The sequence below is a fragment of the Arvicanthis niloticus genome, chromosome Y, assembly GCF_011762505.2.
Source record: "Arvicanthis niloticus isolate mArvNil1 chromosome Y, mArvNil1.pat.X, whole genome shotgun sequence".
NCBI lineage: Eukaryota > Metazoa > Chordata > Mammalia > Rodentia > Muridae > Arvicanthis > Arvicanthis niloticus.
The window spans coordinates 579,965-605,326 of NC_133431.1; the positions used below are offsets into that span (position 1 = coordinate 579,965).

The following is a 25,362-nucleotide window of genomic DNA, read 5'->3' on the forward strand; positions in this document are numbered from 1 at the left end:
ATATCACCATTTCTTTAATACTATTGTGTATCTTTGATCACAAGATTTAGCTTCATTCACCTTCCAGGTGAGATTTTCTTTTAGATGGTAATGTTTCATATTTTTCCTTTCTAAGACTACTAAGCACGTTCAAAACAATCACCATGAGAGTGAAAACAGGCTAAAGGCTATGCTTGGCTTTCCTGAGACTTCCTTTGTCAATGCAATTAACAAAGTAAACCTCTTTTTCTTCAGATGAGAGCAAAACACAGCACCATTCTTCAAGAAAGCATTATAAAAACTATATAAAAATTTGAAATTATCCTTAGTACATATGTGTTCTACTAGCATGGCCCATGAAGTTCCACTTAATGCTTGTACAAACCCTAAGTCAAACCCACATTGCTTCCAACAAAAACATGGTCAGGCCTACTAAAAAGAATACTTAAGTCTAGGGTACCAACTTCTGTCTTAGACAGAATTTCCATTGCTAAGAAGAGACAATGTGATCAAGGCAACTGTGTTAAAGGCAAATAGTTAATTGGATCTGTCTTACACTTTCAAATGTTTAGTTCATTATCAACATAGCAGGAAGAATGTCAGCATGCAGGCAGCCATGATACTGGAGAAGGAGCTGAGAGTTTTGCATTTTCATGAGAAGGCATTCAGGAAGAGACTGTCATCCAGCAAAATAGCAGAGTCTGTTTTGTACTGGCCGGAGCTCCAAAGACTGCCACCCTAGGAATTTACTTCTTTCAAAACAGTAATATCTAACTAGGCCAAACATACTAACATTGTCACTTCTTAGGGACAAGCATATTCAAAACACCACAGTTTATTCTTACTATAAATTCATTCATGCATTTAAATACGATTAGGACATGCAGACACTTAACCACATTGATTACTTTCAGAAAATTTTTCTCTAGTATGTGTTGATTTTTGTATTCAAAGAATACTGTGGCATGTAAAGTATTTTCCAACTTGAGGACATTCACAAGATTTCTGTCCAATTTGTGGTCTTTTATGTCTTTGGAGACTTTAGTAATAGGCACAGGCTTCTCTATGTTGGTTACATTTGTAAGGTTTTTCTAAGGGTGTGTTACTTGAAGTTTGGAGAGTACATTGTCATGCAAAGACTTCACCTCATTCATGAAATCCATGCAGTTTCTCTACAGTATGTATTCTTTTATGTATCAAGCAATGACTGCCACATTCAACAGCTTAGCACATTGATGACACAGAGTGATTCTCTTGAATGTATTCCATTATGTAGTTGCAGATAAAAGTGAATTTTCAAGGTTTTATCACAATGATTAAGTTAATAAGGATTCTCTCTGGTGTGGGTTCTTTTCTGTATGTGTAAAGAACTATGACGTGCAAAGGCTTTACCACATCATTAATATTCAAGTAGGTTTCTCTCTTGTATGTGATCTTTTATGTCGTCACAGATGACTGTGACTTGCAAATGCTTTACAACACTGATTGCATTCATAAGATTTCTCTCCTGTACCTGTTCTTTTATAAAATGAAGGCTATAAAGTGTGGGAAGACAACAGAAGGTGGCTATCATCCTTGCAGCCATCTTGAGCCATATACCCTGACAAGAGACTTGTTTTCAACAGCCTACAACAGCTGAGCACACTCTGATAACATCTTGGTTTAGATACCCAGGATTTTCCCTTGGGTGTGTAAGACTTAAAGGTGTGACTTAAGAAGTGAGACTTAAGAGTGGTATAAAAAGTGAGAGGCAGACAGAAGAAAGTACTTGGGATTTTGAGACTTGTGATTAGGAATTTGGGACTTGAGACTTGGAAAGAGAGAAGAAGAGAGATGGGAGGAGAGAAAGACATAAGAATAAATGGGATTAAATCACACTCTGTCTGTTCTCCATTCATCATGTCCATCCTCACTCTCTCTTGCTGAACCCACAGACTGGAGCAGCAGTACGAGCCAGAACAATTTAGCCCCCCAAGCTTGGGGCAATGCAGGCTCTAACAATTTTGGCCCCTAAGCTTGTGGCAGTGTGGGTTCCAACATTTGGCAGAGCTGTACCCTACATTAAAGTTGTGAAAAGTCTTTTATGTTTTTGAGACTAATGGAACATACAAAGGCTTTTACCACAATGATTACATTCATAGTTCTGTCCAATATGTGTTCTTTTTTGTTTTGGGTGGAAATCTTTATGGAAAGGGTTTTACCACAATGATTACATTCATAGGTTTTTTTTTTCTCCAATATGTGTCCTTTTATGGTTTTGGAAACAAAAATTTTGTGAAAAAGGTTTTTACTATATTAATTACATTCATACAGTTTCTCTTCATTATGTGATCATTTATGTCTCTGGAGACTTTTCACTTATAAATGGGTTTCCACATTGAGTACATAACTAATGTTTCTCTCTGGTATGGGTTCTTTTATGATATTGGAGATTACCTTGTTGTGTAAAGCCTTTACCCCATTGATTACATTCATAAGGTTTCTCTCCATTATGTGTTCTTTTATGGCATTGGAGATGACTGTGAGATGAAAAGGCTTTACCACATTGATTACAGTCATAAGGTTTCTCTCCAGTATGTGTTCTTTTATGATATCGGAGAGTATTGTGACATGAAAAGGCTTTACCACATTGGTTACATTTATAGGGTTTCTCTCCAGTATGTGTTCTCATATGACAATTGAGACTACTTTGAGATGAAAAGGCTTTACCACATTGGTTACATTCATAAGGTTTCTCTCCAGTATGTGTTCTTTTATGATATTGGAGTCCACTGTGACATGAAAAGGCTTTACCACATTGGTTACATTCATAAGGTTTCTCTCCAGTATGTATTCTTTTATGAGATTGGAGAGTACTGTAACATGAAAAGGGTTTACCACATTGATTACATTCATAAGGTTTCTCTCCAGTATGTGTCCTTTTATGTCTTTGGAGATGACTGTGAATTGAATAGGTTCTACCACATTGATTACATTCATAGGGTTTCTCTCCAGTATAACTTCTTTCATGCCTGCAACAATAATGGGCACATGTGAAAGCTTTACCACATTCATTATCCTGATCAATCATTTTACCAATATGAATAAATTTTGCAGTTGATCTAATAATAAAGAACACTCAGATAGTAAGATTTTATCACTTTGATGTTCACGGTTTCTATATTTCTATATGATGTATTTCACATGTCTTAAGATATCAGCGTTTTAAAACACTGATGGCTTTCTTAGTTTTTCCTGTAGTGAGAATCACACCACAGCAGCACTGTGAGCCAGGACAAACAGAAGAATTTCCAAACTTCTAGTACCCATAGAGATTTTCTGCAGTGTGACTTTGGGGGTGTCTCCAGTAATGTCAGAAAACCAATTAATTGCAAATGTCTATCATATTCAGAAAGTCTACCAAAGGCAGAATACTACATATCTTCTCATTTTTCTGGAGTAGAAAGAGGTATGTTGCTTCTTTCAACATACCTATGCTCACAAGGTTTTATCCATTCTGATACTTGATATACTCGTTAAAAGAACAACAAGTGAATGGTTTCCATATTGAATTCACACCATTTGACATTTTGTTTTTTGTAGACATGTGGTATATGGATTAAGGTTTCTCCACGACTTTCTTCACTCTAACTAAGTGACCACTCAATATACCTAGAAATTTTACCACAGGAATATGAGCATCACAAAATTTACTATGGACTATTTGCTTATTGGATGGCTTTGGATATATATTTATCACTATTCAATGTGCAACATCAAAATATTATGAGTCTATTCAGATTGGTATTTCCACAGCAAAGCTCAAATGGAGCTACAAATCAAATAAAGATATCTCTTAAGACATTGTTTCCATGTATTCTTCTTTAGAGGAATGACTTACAAACATAAATCAGATAATTGACACTGAGGAACATGGCTTTGTGAGAATATTATATTCATAGCTATACTTAAAGGACTGATTTTTTACACACTTGCTGTTCTTTAACACATTAAAATTTCCTCACAGGCATATTTGTATCAGCTTGCACATGAAAACTACCTTTCACGCCTTCTAGAACTCTGACGTTGTTCTTCAAAATGATGATCTTGCCAACTGTAACCTAAAACACAGTACCAGAAAATGAATGATACAGTATTGGAAATTAGGTAAAATGCAAGTTACTGTGAATTTTGACAGCACTGAACCTGATTTATTAAAGTTAATCTTCCTTGTTCTCAATTAAAATAAGAGAGGCTTATCAATAACCAAGAATCACTAGTTCCATTATTTTAAAAAGCCAAACAATATTTACAGTGTTACCTATAGCAGTGAGGTTTTGGTAGGTCTCCAGCATCACATCTTTGTAGAGATTCTTCTGGTTAGGATCCAGCAAATTCCACTCTTCTGCAGTGAAGTTCACATGCACATCGTCTAAACTCACTGAATCCTAAAATATCACACATATGTGTACAACAGAAAGCATGATTGTGACATCACTGTAAATAAATGTCTACTTTCTAGACAATGTATTAATGTAATTCCTGTGCTTCTTCCACTTATTTCCTGAAACAGAAGTTATAATCTAATCATTCTGTCATTTTAGAAGGAAATTGAATTATAAGTTTCACCTGTGTTGCTTCTGATCCCTTTGAATAGGATATAGCCTTGCAACACAAATGGCAATTTAAAGGGATATGCATAAGGAAACAGATTAACAGTACTGAACACACATCTGAAAAGCTGTATGCACAATTACTAACTACAAAAATGATGGGCAAGCTGCGAGTATTTGCTCATGTCTTTAATCACAGAGGAACAGGAAAGTGTATGTGATTGAGCTGGATTCTGACGTAGTCTATGCGATGTGTTGCAGGACAGCAAAAGTTACATGTTAAGACCCTCACTCCCCTGTAAAAATCAACCAAGGAAACAAAAAATGAGAGAGAGAACTCATGGTTCTTTACTGAGGTTCCTACAAAGACTTATAAGTTCACTGCTGTTCTGTATTCATCTTGCAAAAACATAATGTGAACCAGTTTAAACAGCAACATTAATTAAAGTTTACTAGAATGGATGTTGAAAATGGACAGATGGAAATATTTGTAATGTATATGCTGATCAGAAATAAAGAACATAGGGCAGGAAAGATAGCTCAGGATCGTAAAGCTCTTGCTGGTCTTCCACATAATGGTAGTCAATTTCTAGTATTTACATGAGGATCAACAACTACCCATTACTTCAAGATCAAGAGGACTGAGGACATCTTTTGACAACAGTAAAGATGAGGCACAGATGATATTCATATCCATCCACAAAGGCAAAATACTCTTGTTTATTCAAAAATTTCAGAACAAACACAAGGGTAAGGCAGAATGACATACACCTGGAATCTAATGAGTCTGAAGCCTCAGGCAGTATTGATATCATGAACATATGCCATTCAGAGAAATTATATATATATATATATATATATATATATATATATATATATATGAATTTTAAAATTAAAGATGTGTATGAAGCGGTGCACAAATACATGTGCTTATGTTACAAAAATATGTCAGGTGGTTTCTGTGGTTTCTGTGGTTTCTGTATTTACTATCAGCACAAAAAGGTCCTCACAGAGAAATTTAGTCTTGAAAACAATAATCAAAAGATACAAAGTTAAAAATATAAAACCACCAGGCTTGCAAAATTGCTTAGCATTGAATAGCAAATGCTTATACTGTATCTTATGGGAATTAGAGACTGAGACCAGATGGGGAATGTATGGGAACATGAGAAGAAAGCTGAAGAAACAGTTTCAACCACAACACAGTAGACACACAAAACAAAATATGTCCTGTCTAAAAAGAAATACAGGGGTAAAGCTGGAGCAGAGACTGAGGGAATGGCCAATGTAAACTTGCCCAACTGGAGACTCTCCTTATGAACAAGCCCCAATCCATGACATTATTAGGGATACTCTGTTATGCTCCCACACAGGAGTCTTGCATAATTGTCAATTAAGAGGCTTCACCCAGCAGCTGACTTGAAACAATTGCAGAGAACCACAGTCAAACATTGAATGGTCCTTGGGGACTGTTATGGAAGAGTTGGGGGAAGGATTGATAGCCCTGAACAGGATAGGAACTCCACAGGAAGACCAACAGACTCAACTAACCTTGACCCTTGGGGAGACTCACAGACTGATCCACAAACAAAAAAACATAGTCTAGACTAAGGCCCCTGGAACATATATAGCAGATGTACAGCTCAGTCTTCATGATGGTCCTCCAACAACTGTAGCAGGAGCTGTCCCTAAAGCTGCTGTCTATCTTTGGAATCTGCTCTCTGAACTGGGCTGCCATGTCTGGCTTCAATGGAAAGGATGAACTTAACCCAGCAGAGACTTGACTGCAGTGTGGAGATACCCAGGGGCCCACACCTTCTCAAAGAAGAAAGAGAGGATATTGGATAGAGGGACTCTGTGCAGGCAGAGGACCTAGAGTAGGGACTTCACAAAGTTCATAGCCATTTTATTATAACAGCTTGAAACTGGAAAAATACCAGATGTCACTCAACCAAAATATGGATATAGAAAATGTGGTTCATTTACAAAAAGAAAAACTATTCAGCTATAAAATACAAGGACATCATGAATTTTGAAGGCAAATGGATAGAACTAGAAACTATTATCCTGAGTGAGGTAACCCAGACCTAAAAAGCACATGCATGTATGTACCCACTTACAAGTGAATAATAATCATAAAACAAAGGAAACCCACACTACACTGCAAAGACCCAAACAAGCTAAACAAGAAAGAAGGCCCAAAAGAGCATGGTTAAATCTCACACAGAAGTGGGAATAAAACAGTCATAGGAGGCAGATGAATGAGAGAGAACTGGATGGAAGAGCAGATAAAAAAGGAGAATCAGGGACAACCAGCAACTGGTGTGATGAGAGACTATGGAATTGACCTTAGCTTAGATACATAGCAGTAAGATATGGATGCTGAAGAGGCCACATCTGCAGTCAGGCAGGACACCGCACTGGAGAGTTAAAGACACCAACCAATCCAAAACCCTTTTAACCAAATTTGTTCTTGTCCACAAGAATACAATCTACAACTTAGATTGTGTACAGCAGTAAAATAATCCTTTAATACCATGTTGTTGCTCTAACTTGCTACTCTGCTGCTGTGATTGAATCCTCTAAGCAAAAACATCTGAGGTAATAAGTGGTTGTTGTACATGGTTCTGACAGACAAGTTCATCATTTTGGGAGCTTAGATTAGAAACTGAAGGCAAAAAGCATGGAAAAACACTGTCTCCTGGCTTGCTCTCTTGCTTGGTCACTGTCTCATGCTCAGCCTATTCTCTCATCCAGCCAAGGACCACTTGCTTAGGGATATTGCCACCCTCAGTGCAAGAGCCTTCCTAATCAACCATCAACACTATCTCTCACAGACATAGCAACCAGCCATTCTGATGAGGGCACACCCTCAATTGAGTCTCCTTCAGATGACTGTAGCTCTGAAATGCTGAGAACTTAAGACAACTAGGTCACAGACACAATAATAAATGAGGAAGTTGTAACAAGTCAAAACCAAAAATTTAACCATACCAATTACAGCAGCCCCTGCCACCACAAGAGAAAGTTGGAGTTGTGGCTGAGCCAGGACAAAATAGGGATGGCACCTGGCTCAGAGCAGAGAAGGATAAACTGGAATTGAGAGCTAAGAGGCTGTGCTGACCTGGGGTGAGCATCTTTCACTCTTGGTTCCCAGGCCAGTGCTACCAAAGATGTGGCTAAAACAGCTGGAAGGTGGATAGAGAAGCAGATTGTCCCACAGGCCTGGAAATGACAACCCCAAAGGATAGGATCTCTGGTCCAAGAAATATATGTTAACACTGTCGGAATGAAGAACAACCTTTCATCAAAGAACAACTACAACACTACAGAGTCACACATGATCTGCGAAGAGAGTAGAATGGGAGAAGAAGAAAAATGAGGTCTTTGTCCTTTCCACCCTGTAAAACAGGGTAGGCAGAGCCTGATTTTGCCCTGGATGCTGTCTCAAAGAGGTTTTTGCCATGGACTAATCACTGGGTCTAGGTCCTGTTGTTAAGAAGGATTTAACCCAAGTTGTGGGGCTAGTAACTAAATTGATTGGGGTGGAGTCTGTCTCATTTTCTCAGTCAGTGAATAAAAAAATGGCACACACAAAATAGACAGCCACAAGGGGGTGGTAAAGGCTACCCAGCATATAACATTTGTACAGAGGAGAAAATGAAGACAGGATGGCAGCTGTGAGCCCTGTAGCAGGGCTCCAAGTCTTTTCCAACCTTCCCAGAAATTAAGACCAGAGGCACACTGTCCACTATACCAGGCTCTGGAACATCTTTGAAGCACTTTAGGGCTATGACTCTCCAGTGTATCCACTGTAGCAGGGTTCCAAGTTCAATTTAGTCATCTCCCTTAACATATACTCAAGAAAAATCTGAAAACCAAGGCACACTAACTCAAATCTGGCAGACAAGCCACTGACACAAAAAGAATGGTGGAGCTTAACAACTGGCCTTTCAATCCTATAGTTGGGAGTCCTGAGGATCTTGGGTCAATGCACTAAGATGATATGTCCAAGCCACAGAGACCCCAAAGACCAACAAAGAGCCTATTGCAATATAAACATGTGGAGGTCTTTATTATGAGCTCTGTAATTAGGATTCTCACCAGTCAGCCTCACATGAGATCAAAATTGAGAGTCTAGAGGTGCTGGGTATTTATTGTAGTTACAGCAAGATTGGGGCATTAACATACAGGTCAGCAACTTAACATTTTAAAAACTACATGTCTGGCATAATCTGCAGGAACCAATCAAGGGGGCAAAACCATCTGACAACCATGATGGGTAGACTAACTTTGTCTCTCTAAGGTGTATTAGTTAGCTATATGTAGCTTAACCCTGCAGTTGTACCTTGATTGGCTGTTGACATGGGGGCGTTGTCATAGGATGTTTGCTCAAGTGGACTTTGTGCACTCTCTAAAACAGAACTGATTGGGCTTTATAAACTCATTTTTGAGCCTGAGGCCCTTATTATTGAAAAATGCTCCTGTTCAACCACAAGCCATGAATGGCAGTAGAAAAGGTACTTTGTCCAAAGACCTCCCTCACTATCTGTTACTGCAGATCCTAAAATCAGTTGCACTTACTTTTAGACAGAATACCAGTGGAAGTTGCTTGTCCTCCTGTGCATGCCTCTTATAGATAAGATAGACAATGACCACCTGCCCTTCCTTTCCTGCCTCATCCCTGTGTCTCAGCCCCACTTGTGCAGACAGTTCCTGTTTAACCACATGATTTACCTGCCAGGACACAGGTAAGCTTTCTATGGATCTACCACACTGTCTGTTATCCCAGATGCAATGATCAGAATTTCCCCTAGCACTGTACTAACACCAGAGGCAGCTTTACCTCTGGCCTGACTATGTCTCCTTGTGGATTGCTAAGATCCTCTCTTCCTGTCTACCTCTTCTCCTTGATTCCAACATTAGCAAACATTCCCTCTTGAGCATACCCACCAAATATGTCAGTAAAAGAGGCAATACTTAGGCAACTTTCTCTGTAAATCCAGACATCAAACAGCAACCCAGGAACAAAACTCCCATCCAAGGAAGACAAATTCAGAAATCAGTACTGAGATCAATAATCACTTCAAACCCAGAGGACTAGACACCAGCATAGGAATATAATAAATAATAACCAGGAAAATATGTCACCAAAAAATCCAAGCTATCCTATCACAGCAGGTCTTGAGAAATAAAAACATGCAACAGATATGGTACAAAAGATGTTGTTTAGCCTGGTGGTGATGGTGCACACCTTTAATCCCAGCACTCGGGAGGCAGAGACACATGGATTTCTGAGTTCAAGGCCAGCCTGGTCTACAGAGTGAGTTCCAGGACAGCCAGGCTTACATAGAGAAACCCTGTCTCAAAAAACAAAAAAAAAAAAAGACATTGTTTGGAAGAAGGGAGATGAATGAGAACCTGGGGAAGGTAATGAGGCAGGAAAGAGGACCTGCAGACAGGCAGACAGACAGATAGAAGAGAGAGAGACCTGAGAGTAAAAAAAGAGAATAGAGAGGGGCATGTACACAGAACAGAGACAGGGAACAAACATAGACAGCAGCTGCAGCTGGTGGTCCGTGTATATAAAGCACACATGACAACAGCAGCAGGTGATGGAGGCAGGGAATGACTTAAGCAGTTGCTAAGCCCCTGAGAGCAGGCCATTGAAATTGCCTGTGCACTGACAACTACAGAAACAAGGTTCACCCACAGAACAGGAAAGGAAGAGAGAGTCTCAGACATTAAAGATGAATAAAACAAAATGGATACATCGTTCAAAAAATGTGGATACTAAAAGTTTCCTGGCAATAAACAACCAGGAATTCTTCAACATGTGAGAAGGAAAAAACTACAGATAACTGAAATAGGAGAAAGAAGAATTTCAGCCCAAAGTTCTAGAAAATATTTTCAATGAAACCATAAAGGAAAAATTTCCTAAACCAAAAAAATATGCCTGTTAATGGGCAAGAAGCACCCAAAAACCCCAACAGATTGGAGAAAAAAAGGCCCCTTAACCACATAATAATAAAACACTAAACGTAAAAAATTAAGCAATATAAAAAACTGCAACAGAAAAAATTAACAAAAACTAAATAAAACAAAAACAAGTAATGTATGAAAATGGATCTGTTAGATTTATGCCTGTTTTCTTAAAAACAGGTTTTGTTTGTTTATTTGTTTGTTTGTTTTTTGAGACAGGGTTTCTCTGTGTAGCCCTGGCTGTCCTGGAACTCACTCTGTAGACCAGGCTGGCCTCGAACTCCAAAATCTGCCTGCCTCTGCCTCCCAAGTGCTGGGATTAAAGGCATGCGCCACCACTGCCCGGCTATGCCTGTCTTCTTAATGTATTCTATAAAAGACAAAATAGTTTGGATACATATGCTGCAGAGTCAGAGAAATCACACATTTTTACAAGGAAGCAACTGGTCCAAATGTTTTGTGCAGATTCAGAATCATCTATGATAGTGACATTACTCAGAGGTCACCTCCAGATCTAACAAATGAAGAGCATCACCAGGGACCTCACAGGTGGTCACATCGGGCTAATGCTACCCATGCAGCCCCAGAGAGGACCCAGCAACCCAGCTCCCACTGCTCAGCCGCCTGCCCCTACCCATTGTGGGCAGTGATCCTGTGCTCACCATGACAAGATTTCAGAGCTTCCCTGAGGTCTCCACACAGGACCCAACAACAGGGCTGCAGAGGAACAGTGAACTTGCAGGCTGGCACCTGGAAGAATCCGCCTCCTTGTCTGATTGACAGGTCGGCTTGGAAGGATTGATTTGCCAGTGAGTCTTAACACTCCTCAAGGTTAAAGTGTGCTTCCGGTGCAGGGCCAGACCTTTTCCAAATCTTAGAAGTTGTTTGTACTCCATTAGCATGTATACATATCCTTCAGAAGGAATCTCACCCCACCCAGCCCTAGGGGAGAACCCAGCATTCCAGCTCTGGCTGTTCAGCTGCCTGCTCCTCCCCTCTGAGAGCAATGATCCTGCACCTACCAGGACCTGACTCCAGACCTTACCTGATCTTTCCTCACAGCACTTGCCTTCTTCTTCCTGTAATCAAGGTGAACAGCTTCCATAGCCCAGTACTCAGTGTGCAGTGGAGGTATCAATCTGACCCACAAGAGGAAGGATATCCTGAATATTTCTTAACATTCTGTCTAAACTCCACCCCAGTTACCTGGCAAAAGGCAGGTATGCTCCTCCCCTTGATTATCTGGCAACAACCAGGTACGCCTGACCCACTGGAAAAATAGCTACTTGCCCCTTCCTCTCTTTTGATCTCTTGCTATCTCTTTCTCTCGCCCTCTTGGGCTCTTCCCTTCACCCCTCTCTCTCTCTCCACATGCTCATACCCGGCCTCTTCTCTACTCTGCCACTCTCTGCTTTTCTCTGTCTCTACTACCTTCTTAACTCCCCTCCCCATGTCCTGAATAAACTATATTCTATATTATACTGTCTTGTGGTGGGTTGCTCCTGGGGAAGAGCTGTCTTAGCATGAGGCATGGTCCCTCCAGGGGAAGAAATATCCCAGCAGGAGGCATGAGCCTGCTGAGACATCCCCTTCCCCTACACTTCCCCACAACCCATAGAACAGATTCCATCTCTCTTTTAAAGAGAGGTAACTATAGGGAGGAGGATACCTGGCTGTCACCAGATAACTGTGAGGTAAAGTTTTAGACAGAATGCTAACAGCATTAACACTAAACAGGGGTTTTAGAAAACCACCTTCATGCTGGGCTCAGAGAAACTGCAGATTCCTTTCACCAGATGACAGGTATCAATCAACCCTGAAGAAAAGCCAGAAACATAAGGGAAACACAGTCGAGCACTATTGGTAGCCAGCACATCTTCATTAGTGGAAAAGTGAAGAAAAAACACAGTTGTATTAGTACAGATTCTGTAGATAAACATAGCTCAAATGATAGAGAGAATGAATCTTTTATATAGAAATGTTATGTAATAGAATGTCCAAATAAAGTCTGTTGGACAAGGTAAATTAGAAAAACAAGAGCTGGTTGATTTCATGCTGTAGGATATTTCAGCTGATCTTCAGTGAATACCAGAATTCTGAAGAATTAAGTACTTACTAATACCAGTTTGTAAAAAAAAATAAACAAACAAAGCATCTTTGTTTTGTAAAAATGTAGGATCAATACAAAAAAACAAAACACTGCCCTGTTCAAGGTCCTTTATATATGTAGGTTGTCAAAAGAATCTGTAGCCTAGATTAAAGGTGGATCTGAACATCTCAAAAGAGCAAGAATGATAAAGGGTTTCTCATGTCAACAGTTATAATTAAGAAATATGCCCCACAGAAAGCAGGGTTTGAGTTAGGGTTAGGGGATTAGACAGTCGTGGTTAGGATTAGAATAAGGGTTTTTAGAATTAGGTTTAAGAGGTTAGGAAATTCAGAGGTGACGGTTAGGATGGGGTAGGTTCAGGGTTAAGGTTAAGGTGGCCACAATTATTCTTGATGGTCCCACTGAGTCAATATTATCCCTATTGCACAAAGAAGAAATATCAGGCCTACAAGGTATTCATTTTATAACTTAATGGTTAGTTTTAATCTTATGCTGATAGCTTCTCTCTTACTTAGAGAAAGGCTTCTCAACAGAACCTAAAAGTTTTCCAGCCATTTGCCTCCAAAACTAGCATACTAACAAAGGAAACAAAGACTTTGATATTCACAGAACTCCACAGATAATCAAAGGATAAGTTGCCAAGAGCCACACAGCCTGCTGCCAGCAAAGGACATTTATGCTACCCTATGCTGGGTCTCACTGTCAGCTATTGCTGCAGTTAATTTTCCTCTGAGATAAAATGCCCTCAGTCCTCTTCTGCTCTAGACATGTCTGGTTTACCTTCTTCCCAACCTAAAAATGCGTTTACTAAAGATTTCTCTGTGAAGTTTTCACTTGACAATGAAAATTCTGAAATAGAAAACCCAGACAAGCAATAGACACAAGTTCATGGCTTATTAAAAATTGACTTTTTATTAATTACGTGTAGAAAATACACCTGAGACATGGTTTGTTATTCACATGATATACTTAATAGCAAATGAATTACAAGTAAATTAAATTTGTTAACTTGACCCTAGTTCATTTTGTTCCTGATGAAAATAAATTTGATATGAAAGGACAAAAATATATTTAATCAATATATCCACACAGGTAGAATAAATATAAAATGACAATATGGGACTGACTCTTTTTTGGAATAGGTAACATGATATAATTAAATGCTAACACCTATTTTTAAAAATGTGACACATGTAAACATACAGTTCTGGGGACAGTGATATCTATTTGAACCCCATCCTATTTTTAGAACACAACGTGGTCTCTATTCCTTAAGATCATAAGTTATTTTTAAAGAGTTTACTACTCCTAGACTAGAAGATGCTATTACTATTACACATTGTCTTCATTCATATAAGAATAGTATATCTATGTTTTTACTTATGATATATGCATAATTATTTTTTGTTTGTTTTTCAAGACAGGGTTTTTCTGTGTAGTCCTGGCTGCCCTGGAACTCACTCTGTAGACCAGGCTTTCCTCAAACTCTGAAATCTGCCTGTCTCTGCCTCCCAAGTGCTGGGAGTAGTGTGCCACTACAGCCTGACCATATTTAAAATTTTATGCAGGCATAAACATGTTAATAATTTAAAAGATATTTATATCCAGTAAATCTTTTTTTATTTACTAGATATTTTACTTAAATATTTAGATTTTTTTGTGGTTTTTTTTGTTTTTGTGTTTTGTTTTTTGAGACAAGTTTTCTCTGTGTAGCCCTGGCTATCCTGGAACTCACATTGTAGACCAGGCTGGCCTGGAACTCAGAAATCCGCCTGCCTCTGCCTGCCAAGTGCTGGGATTAAAGGTATGCTCCAGGACTGCCCGGCTAGTTTTTATTTTAAAAACAGAAAAATATACAAAGATAGGCAGATCCAGCACAAGGCTTAACTTATCTTCTAAATTAAACCACAACCATTTTCATACCTTCAGCTTTGGTAAATTAAAATAATCACAGCAGGTCTTTTAAAATGTTACTAAACCTTTATCAAAAAAGGTGTGATATGGCTGGTCAGTATTTGTAAAACTTGGCAGGGGAATAACTATTTAGGTAATGTAAATTTGTCTCCAGATATATTGAGTAAAGTATTTTTAATGTGACTGATTGCAGGATGTCTACATTCTCATAAGAAATACTTTGTCAATTTTCTGTATGGAAAACCAATTATCTCATTGTTATCTTAGGGTGAACTATGATAATTTTGAAATGAGGTGCCACTGAGAACTTAGAAAGAGGGGATATAAATTGCTTATTTCCCACCCCTGAATAAATATTCTCACAATAGATTGTGAATTTTTTTGTTAAGCCTATTGTATGCTATGGTATTAACATTTATAAAATGTTAGAATGATCTAAACATGTAAATGGTTTCAATAAAGGAGTTATATATAGATTAAAATGAAAATTTCCCAAATGAGAAGAAAAGAAAGCATACAAAGCCATTGGAAGTTCTGAAGGAATAAATGAGGCATTTAAGGCACTTAGATCATAAAAGATTTAGGAAATACTTATGGGATTAAAGTATCTGTCTTCAGATCAACATTTATGACAAACTGGCTGTAATATAAGTTTTATCCTATCCTGTGTCCAGTGTACATTGAGGAGAGTCAGAATACAGGGATGATTCCCTCAGAGCTTCTATGGGAAGTCACACTCAGCCCAAGTAAGGCTATCGAGTAATTCACTAAGAGGGAAAATAGTACAATGAAAAGCTTGAATATACAGAGATTCTTCAGAAGATCAAGTGATAACCTAGACAAGAAATTTTGATAGACCTTAACAGAAGGTTAACAGAATTTGATTTTGCTAAACATGTAATCTTAAGCAGGAATATGTAAAGTATGATCACTTTCAGAATGCAGTGTGTCTCTTTAGCAAGTGAAGGGACAAGTGTACTCAAAAATTATGTTTGATCTTATGAAATGTTATTTAGAAAAGAAATTCTCACTCCCGATTCTCTTTGTCATATATAGATACATCTCAATATCCCAGATGAAAGAAAAGTCCATGAAATACTTCAGCATGGCAGGGTCTACATACAGCTGAGAAAAACTGAACAACTTATTAAATAGTGAGGTCAAATCTAAAACCTTTATTTACCAAATATAGAACACCATCTCACTATCAAAGAAAACCTCTCACTAATAGACTGTGTCCTTTGTTACACTAACCGTGTCTGCTCCCTGATTAAAATGTGATGTACTACCTTCTGCCATCAAATGCACAGAGTTATAGAATTATTCAGCTAACCTATCTCATGCCCTGGAACTTCAACTGTCTTTTCTTACAATGCAGCAGATACATGTGCTTCATATGCACGGGGAATCCAGCATGTGACTTGTGTGCTGAGTTTAAGCAGCTCTGCAAAATGATATTTATTAAATCAGGACAGCCACCTGTGTTCAGGGACATTATCCAGACAAAGTCAGGCAGAGAAATGGAAGCCCTGCTAATAAAGAAAGCCCTGCATTTTGAGCTGAGTTCCATTGAGACTTGTGGCCTGCGACCTTCACACAGGTTTTCCAAAACCTTGATTCCTGAAACCAGGGATCTTGGCTGTGAGAGAAACTGTATCAAATTATGAAAGCTGATTCAGAATACATACAGCCCAGGACCCTGCTCAGCTCTCCAGGTGGCTGTCTCATAATTGGCTGTGTAAACCTGTCTTCTAAAGGTCATTCTATTTTACTATCAGTTCAGCACCTTTATGGTAACAAGGACTATGGTATTAATAGTAATTAATACCATTAGAATCCATGACAATTGGCCCACTGTCTCACTTCTCTGCTGTGAAGTGAGTTCCTTGGTCAGAAGCAATACTGTGTGGAATGCAATTGTGGTGAATGAGGCACTCAGTATGTCCATGGATCGTTGATTTGGCAGAAGCAATATGTGCATGAAAGTCAAAATCATAAGCAGATTATGTATCTATTCCAGGAAGTAGAAAGCTTTGTTCTTTGTCTAAGAGCAATGATCCGATGTAGTCAACCTGCCACCAAGTCACAGGCTGGTCAATCCAGGATATAGTTCCATATCTAGGGCTCAGTGTTGTTCTCTGCTGCTGGTAGATCTGGAACTCACCAGCAGATGTGGCCATGTCAGGCTTGGTGAGAGGATGACTCTACTGTTGTATCCATGAATAAACCCCACTGCGTTCACCATGGCCACTATGTTCATGGTCCCATTGGAAAATGACAGATACAGCTGAGGACATGGCTGACTTCCCACAGAATAGATCACCCTAACTACTTGGTTACTGAATGTTTGCTCAGCAGAACTTTGCTTTTGATCAGCATTTACATGGGGCACTATCGATTACTGATTATCATGACTATTGATCACTTTTGGTTATTGACTAGTATTGATTATTGGCCATTGATTAGTATTGATTATTGATTAACATGATGATTGATCGTTCTTCCATGACCGTCATCCACCTGCCTCTGCCTCCCGAATGCTGGGATTAAAAGTGTGCATCATCAGTTATTGATCATTTTTGGTTATCAATTAGTATTAATAATTATGGATTACTGATTATTGATTATTGATCAGCATTGACTATTGATCGTTATTCCATCACCAACCTCCCACTGCCTCTGCCTCCATATTGATAATTATTGAATACTGTTTATGGTTATTGGTTATTGATCAGCATTGATTATTTAACATTATTCTATCACTGTCATCCCCCTGCCTCTGCCTCCCAAGTACTGGGATTAAAGATGTGTGCCACCACTGCCCTGCTTCTTTGACCATTGTGAGAGATCTATCCACATACTTCTTCCTTTTATGTCTCTCTCAACAATATTCTAATCGTTCTGTCTCCAAGTCTCTGACAGTTAAGCCATCCCACTGTTTATAGCTGATGATTGAGTGAATAATCACACATTTCCAAACAAATGCATGAGCGTGACTACTGCATGAAGCTCTGAACTGTGGTGATTTTCCTTTACTGGTGTCTTTCAGGATTGTCCCAGAAACATGTTTTCATGCTGCAGTTGTTCACTTTTGGATGGGGTCTGCATAACAGGCAGATCCGTTAGTAAAGCAGGACCTAGTTATTTCTTCCTCAGTCATTTGATGATAGGGCCTGTACCAGGAAGTCCTAGGTGCATATATAATACCAGCAGCATTGTACAGGAATAGAAACTAGGCTTCTGGGCAACTCAGTTACCTAGCATTAGTTTTCAAGTTGCGCCCTTCCCAGCAAAACCCAAGCCTAGCTCCACTCTCTAGGGAATTCCAAACAAGACTAGAGTTTTCAAGTTACATCCTCAACAATACAAGGGTCTCCAGGTTATTCCCCTAACAAACCTGCACCTCAGGTTACAAGACCATGCCTAACCACCAATAATGCAGAGGGGTGGTGACCTAAAGTTTATGATGTAACTCCCAGCACCAGCCAAGTATGTTAAATGTCACAGCAGCTTTCCAATTAGATGCTTGCACTCATCTTACCTGTTGCAAGAGACATTTAAAATGGCAGCATTAAATCAGAATTTTCTTAATCCTCAGCCATGTTCTTGACTAGCCTAGGCCTGTGGCCAGTAATGGCTGTGGCTGTACACCACTGCTCAGCTGGAGCAGTCTGCTAAGGTGGTCAGAACCACCAGCCCTGCCACCCATGAGATGCCACCATGCTTGGCTGAACCCAGACCATCCTGCCATCTATGTGAGCTCAGTCAAATGAGACTATAATGCTTAGGTTATCCAAAGGCTCTCTAAGTTTGGTAATGCTCAATAAGAAGATGCCTATACAATCAGAGGGGTAACCCAATACCCTATCTAGATATATCAACTACCTTTGGCTGCTAGAGGCACACACACTTCTGCTTCTATGTTTCCCCTCTCTCATGTCCCCCTCCCCTAGCTCCTTCTCTTCTTCTCCTTACTCCTCACACCTTAGCTCCTCCTACAACTCCCCACTTGCTGCTTACAATAAATCCTTTCCCCATAGACATATGGGGTTCCACCATCACCAAAACAGTCTTGGCTGATGCTGATGCATTGGGGATGGGGACAAGCTAGCTCAAATAGAATAAAGACCCTGCTGGGAGTTGCATCAGATCGGCTCCTGTGTGTGTCATTTTGGGGATAACTAACATTTCCCTGGCACGACATGTTCAATTTCTACTAAGATGGAATAGCAGGCCAAGATATTTCTTTTCAAGGTAAGATATTTGGATAGAGTTGATGGTAGAGCCTTGCTCCAATATTCAAATCTATGATTCTCAATAAACACCTGCCAAAGGCTCCAAACAATTTTCTTTGCAGCACTGAGCAGCAGAGAAAGGATTGGGTGCTCAAAGCAATTTTCAATCACAGAGGCAAGCCCCTGCTACAGGCAACATTTCTATGAACAGAAATAAATAATCAGCGGGAGTTTTAAAAATAGAAAATTCTTTTTTTAAAAAAAGTTTTATGTAGTTTATATATGAGTACACTGCTGCTGCCTTGAGATACACCAGATGAGGGCATTGGATCCTATTACAGATGATTGTAAGCCACCATGTTGTTGCTGGGAATTGAACTCAGGACCTCTGGAAGAGCACTCAATGTTCTTAAACACTGAGCAATCTCTCCAACCCGGAAAGAAATTCTTAATGACTTGGGATCGAAGGGGAATGAGAACTGACAAGAGAGTATAGCAGTGTTGCATTTGAACTCAATAATTGACTTTTAAAACAAATATATGTAGAATGAATTTGGTAGCATTCCTTCTGTTTCTATTTTGTGGAATATTCAAAGGTGTATTTGTCTTAGCTCTTCTTTGAAGGTCTGGTAGAATTCTGCACTAATACTACCTAGTCCTTGCCTTCTCTTGGACAGGAGGTTTATAATGCCTGCTTTGATTTGCTAAGGGGTTATACTACAGTTTAGATAATTTACCAGATATTGATTTAATTTGAGTTCATGGTTTCTGTCTAGATAATTATCCTTTTCTCTGGCTACACATTTCATCTAGATTTTTTAGAGAGAGAACTAATGATTTTTTAAAAAATTTCCTCAGTTTCTCTTGTATCTTCTCCCTTTTCATTTCTAATCTTGTTAATTTGGATACTGTCTGTGTGCCCTCTGGTTAGTCTGGCTAAGGGCTTTTTTATCTTATTGATTTTGTCAGAGAACCAGCTCTTGGTATTGTTGAGTCTGAGTATTGTCCTCTTTGTTTTATTTTTGCCTGTGAGGAGGTGGGCAGTGGGAAGCAGCTAGGTGCCTGGTAGAGCATAGGCCTTGTAAACCAGACCTTTATTGGAAGGCAGGTGTTCTGCTCTGCTCCCAGACACTGGTTCTTTTTATTTAGCTTCAGCCCTCCAGAGCCCACAGAGAGGTCTATGGCCACCAGTCATGAGGAACAGTGCCCTAGGCTCTCCCACATATAGATGAGATATCTCCAAGCTCTCAGACCAAGTCAATAGATGTTATCTGCTGACTGACCCTAACCCACCCAAAAACTGTATATAAGGGCTCTATTGAGGAGAAGTAAAGTGTATGAGATCATCCTCATGTCTGACAGTTTGTGTAGAAAGAGCTATAACACTTGGGAAGAGATTTGCTCTCACAAAATCTGCCTGGGAAACCAAGCTGCCTCTGGCCCAGCTGGGGCCAACTGAGCATGGAGGCAGGTGCAGCACCTGGGAGTGACTGGGCTGCAACAGTGGAAACTCAGCAGAGGCAGCAATGGAGGCAGGCAATCTCCCCTCCCTGCTCGCACCCTGTCCTGAGCTGGGCTGGAGATCATCGTGGGACACCCTCTAGAACATGGGACCCACTTCTGCCCTGAGTTTGATTATTTCTTGGTATCTATGTGTCTTAGGTGTGTTTGCTTCTGTTTGTTCTAAAGCTTTCTGGTGGGCTGTGAAGTTGCTTGTGTAAGATCTCTCTGGTATGTTTATGAGGGCACTTAGTGCTATGAATTTTTCTCTTACCACTGTTTTCACTGTGTCCCATAAGTTTGGGTATGCTGTGTCTTCATTCTCATTGAATTCTAGAGTCTAGTCTTTTATTTCTTTATTTCTTCCCTGATCAAGTTATCATTGTGTAGAAAGTTGTTCAGTATGTGCCTTTCTGATGATTTTGTTATTACTGAAGTCTAAATTAGTCTAGTGATTTGATAGGATGCATGAGAATATTTCAGTATTCTTGTATCTGTTGAGGATTTGTGACATATAATATGGTGAATTTTGTAGAAGGTAACATAAGTTTCTCAGAAGAATGAATATATATATATATATATATATATATATATATATATATATATAATTGTAGGGTGAAATGTTTCATCTTGAAGAGTCAGAAGAAAGACTTAACTATCAATACTCATTGATAACCAATAATTGATGGTGCATGCCTTTAATCCCAGCACTTGGGAGGCAGAGGCAGGCAGATTTCTGAGTTGGAGGCCAACCTGGTCTACAGAGTGAGTTCCAGGACAGCCAGGGCTACACTGAGGAACCCTGTCTTGAAAAACAAAAAAAAAAATGTTTTAAAACTAAAATCACGTAACACTCATAAACATATATTCCAAGATTTCAATACCCTTTCTCACCAGTGGAAAAATTCTCCAGACACCTCCCCCCGAAAAAAGAGAAATATTCCAGCTAACTGACAACATGAACATGAGTCCAGCTGATACTCCTGAACATTTTACTGAGAATATGCCTTCTGCTCAGCACCTCATGAAACTTACTTGTAAACAGAACACATATTCAGACACACTGCCAACCTCAATACATACAAACAAATTGAAATAACCACATGAATCCTATCAGACCACCATGGATTACAGCTGGATATCAACAAAACCAGAAAGAACAAAAACCTTACAAACTCATGGAAGCTGAACACCTCACTATGAAAGAAAAATAGCTTAAAACAATCATAGAGGAAGACATTAGAGACTTTCTAGAATTCAATACAAATGAATATGAAACATGCACAATTTTACAGAATACAAATAAAATGAAACTGGTTCTAAGATGAAGGTTCATAACACAAAATCCCTACATGAAAAATGTGGAGAGCTCTCACACTGGCAATTCAACAGCATGCTTTAAATTCTAGAACAGAAACAAGTGAGCAATGAAAAAAAGGATTAGACATCAGTAAATTATCAAGTTGGTGGCTGAAATCAACAAAATAGAAAAAGAAGAATGCAAAGAATTAATGAAACATGGAATTGGTCCTTTGAGCCTTTTATTAGATAAGATAGTCAAACCCTTATTAAAAGATGAAGAATATCCAAATTAATGAAATCTAAAATGAAAATGGGGAAAAAATAACAGACAATGAAGAAATCTAAAGAATGGTAATGGCATAGTTTTAAAAAGCTTCAATTCCATCTAACCGGAATTTCTAAAAATAATGGAAAATTTCCTCAATAGGTTCCTCTTACCAAAGTTAAATCAAACTAAGATAAACTCAAACTGCCTAAACAACTAGAAAAAGATAAGTCATTACATGTCTGCCAACAAATAGAGCCCAGGACCATGAATTTTAGGGTAGAATCCTACCAGACTTCCAAAAAGGAGTTCATGAGAATACTCCTCAAATATTCAACAATATAGAAAACGAAGAAACTTTAGCCAATTTGTTTCGTGAACCCATGGTTACTCAAATATCCAGTCAATATAAAGACTCAGAAATAAACGGGAATTATAGACCAATTTTTCCTTAAAACCAAATATATAAAAATATTTAATAAAACAGAAAAAATACAATAAAATAGAAACCATATCAAAAGACTATTGCCCATGTTCAATGAAATAGGCTTCGTTCAAGAGATGCAGGGATGGTTTATCATAATGTGATTAAAGGTAAGAAAAAAAGTTGTAATGTCTTGGATGATGAAAAATTTTCTGACAATATTTAATCCAACTCCATGATAGAGTTCTTGGAGTGATTAAAGATGCAAGGAACATACCTGAACATAATAATGTCACTTTATTGCAAACCTATAGCCAACTTTAAATTATGGAGAGAATGTCTAATTAATTCCACTAATTCACAAAGAAGAGAAGGTGATCCATTCTCTCCATATCTATTCAAAATACTATCCAAAATTTTACTGTTAACTAGTCCTATATTGAAATTACAATTTAATGTTAACTAGTCCTTTACTGCAATTTACCATGTAATGTTAACTAGTCCTATATTGCAATTTACAATGTTAAATAACTTAACATTAAATTGTAAATTTAAAGAGGAAGTAAAGTTATCTTAATCTGCAGATGATATGATAGTAAGCACAAGTGAACTAAAACTTCCCAAAGACAATTCCCAGAGCTGATAAACACTTTCAGCAAAGTTTTGGATACATGATTAACTAAAAAAAAAAAAAGAAAGAAAGAAAGAAAAAATCAGTGGCCTTCGTATGTACAAATGAGTTTACCAGTGTAAACAAAATAGAGAGACATCATAAAGTTTGAACTGATGGTTGACGCTTGTCAATGTTTTTTTCTACATAATGAATAACCTTGAGTAACTCAATGTGTGTTGGGTAAGATCATACAAATTATTTGTAGTCACAGATGACTTTTGATATTATTGAAGGTGCCCAAAGACTATTGTAATATACAAACTCTTTAATAGATTCATTACTTACTAAAGAGTTTAGTCTTCTATAAAGATATCAGAAAGTACACAACTTTAACACATTGACCACGTTTATGGGGTTTTTCTTGCATTATAACTTTATCTCATGTTTTCTAGGATGACTGCCACATGCAAAGGCTTTACCACATTGCTTATTCAGAGCATTTCTCTCCAGAATGTGTTCTTCTATGATCATAGATGACTGTATTGTGAAAAGGTTTTATCTCATTGATTACATTTATAAGTTATGTCTTCAATGTGTTCTGTTACATATTCAAATATGCCTATAACATACAAATGTTGGGAAGAAGCAAAAGAAACTTGACCTGAGGACTGCCTTTTTGTTACTAACCTCGACTTAATAATGAACTGAAACTAAGTATTCAAGTCCCAGGTCATAGGGGACCTGTGTACTTAACAATATCTGACCAGGTTCCATCATTCATGTTTTATTACCTAAAACATAACAACTGTCCCTAACCATGATTTCTATTATTCCTGTTTTATTCCTCAAAATATAATTCATGGTTCTAACCACAAAAGAACAAATGCTGTGATAGTGTTGACCATAGAACTTACATTCTGTATCATTTGACATAGAGTAAAAATAGAAAAAAAGTGATTGGGAGAAAAATGTAACTGAAACTTGGCACAGGACTTTGTGGTTTTGACTTTTGGATGCTATATAACATTCTGGTTCAGGGTGGGGCTGAGGCCGGGGTTTTGCAGCTAAGCTTCTGAGTGTAATTTTGTGGCCTTGATTTATCAATAGTGACTTGATTACAATAAATTCTTATCATTTGCCTTGTCCTGTGTTTGAGTTGTGTTGGATCTCAGTGGACAACATGATGTAAAGGCTTTAGCACAGTATGTAATCACTGTCCAGTATGAATAGTTTCATAATGATGAAGACGACAGAGGTGTGCAAAGGCTTCATTATACTAAACATGTCCAGTAGGACTCTGTGGGTGTGTCCTGAGTCACAGAGGGCGTGTTTAAGGCTCAGGGGTTGTGTCCTGAGACACAGGGTGCATGTTTAGCACTCAGAGGCCAGTCCAGAGTCACAGGGGTCAGACTTAAGACTCAGGGGCATACCCTGAGCCACAGAGGACATGTTTAAGATTGAGGGGGCATGTCCTGAGTCACAGTGGGTGTTCTTAAAACTCAGAGGGTGTGTCCTGAGACACAGGGGGGCATGCTCTAGTATAGACGGCATAAGGGAGGGAACAACTTAAGCACTTGCTAAGTCCCTGAGAGCAAGCCATTGAAATTGCCTGTGCCCTGACAACTACACAGGTAATGTTCAGCCAGAAAACAGGACAGGAAGAGAGAATCTCAGGCATTAAAGATGAATAGGACCAGCTGGGTGGTGGTGGCACAGCCCTTTAATCCAAAAACTTAGGAGGCAGAGGCCGGTGGATTTCTGAGTTTGAGGCCATCCTGGTCTACAGAGTGAGTTCCAGGACAGCAAGGGCTACACAAAGAAACCCTATCTTGAAAAACCAAAAAAAAGGTCTTCCGTTCTTGCCCATGAGGATGCCAGACCTGAAAGCCCATCGCCATGCCTCAGAAAATTGAGGAAATCAAGGACTTTTTGCTCACAGCTCAGCAGAAAAACGCCAAATCTGTCAATATCAAGAAGAACAAGGATAACGTGAAGTTCAAGGTCAGCTGCAGCAGGTACCTTTACACCCTGGTCATCACAGACAAGGAGAAGGCAGAGAAACTGAAGCAGTCCCTACCCCCCAGGTTTCGCAGTGAAGGAGCTGAAATGAATCAGACCTGCATATGACTATTAAAAGCCCTGAAAAGAAAAAAAAGAAAACCCCCCCCCAAAAAGTATAGAGGGCATGTCCTGAGTCACAGAGGGACTGCTTAAGACTCATGGGGGCATGTCCTGTGATACAGGGAGCTTGTTTAGAACTCTGTCCAGAGTCACAGGGGGCATGCTTAAGACTCAGTGGGCCTGTCCTGAGATGCAGAAAGCATGATTAGGACTCTGGAGGCATTTTTAAGACTGAAGAGATATGTCCTGGGTCACAGGGGGCATGCTTAGACTCTAGCACACATTCTTTCATGATAATGAAGACTAGAGAATTGTGCAAAGGCTT

General features: G+C 38.9%; 1 pseudogene; it reads left to right on the forward strand.

Moving 5' to 3' along the window:
* Positions 1-24,812: 24,812 nt before the first annotated feature.
* LOC143437309 (large ribosomal subunit protein eL38 pseudogene) lies at positions 24,813-25,065 on the forward strand (annotated as a pseudogene).
* Positions 25,066-25,362: the final 297 nt, after the last annotated feature.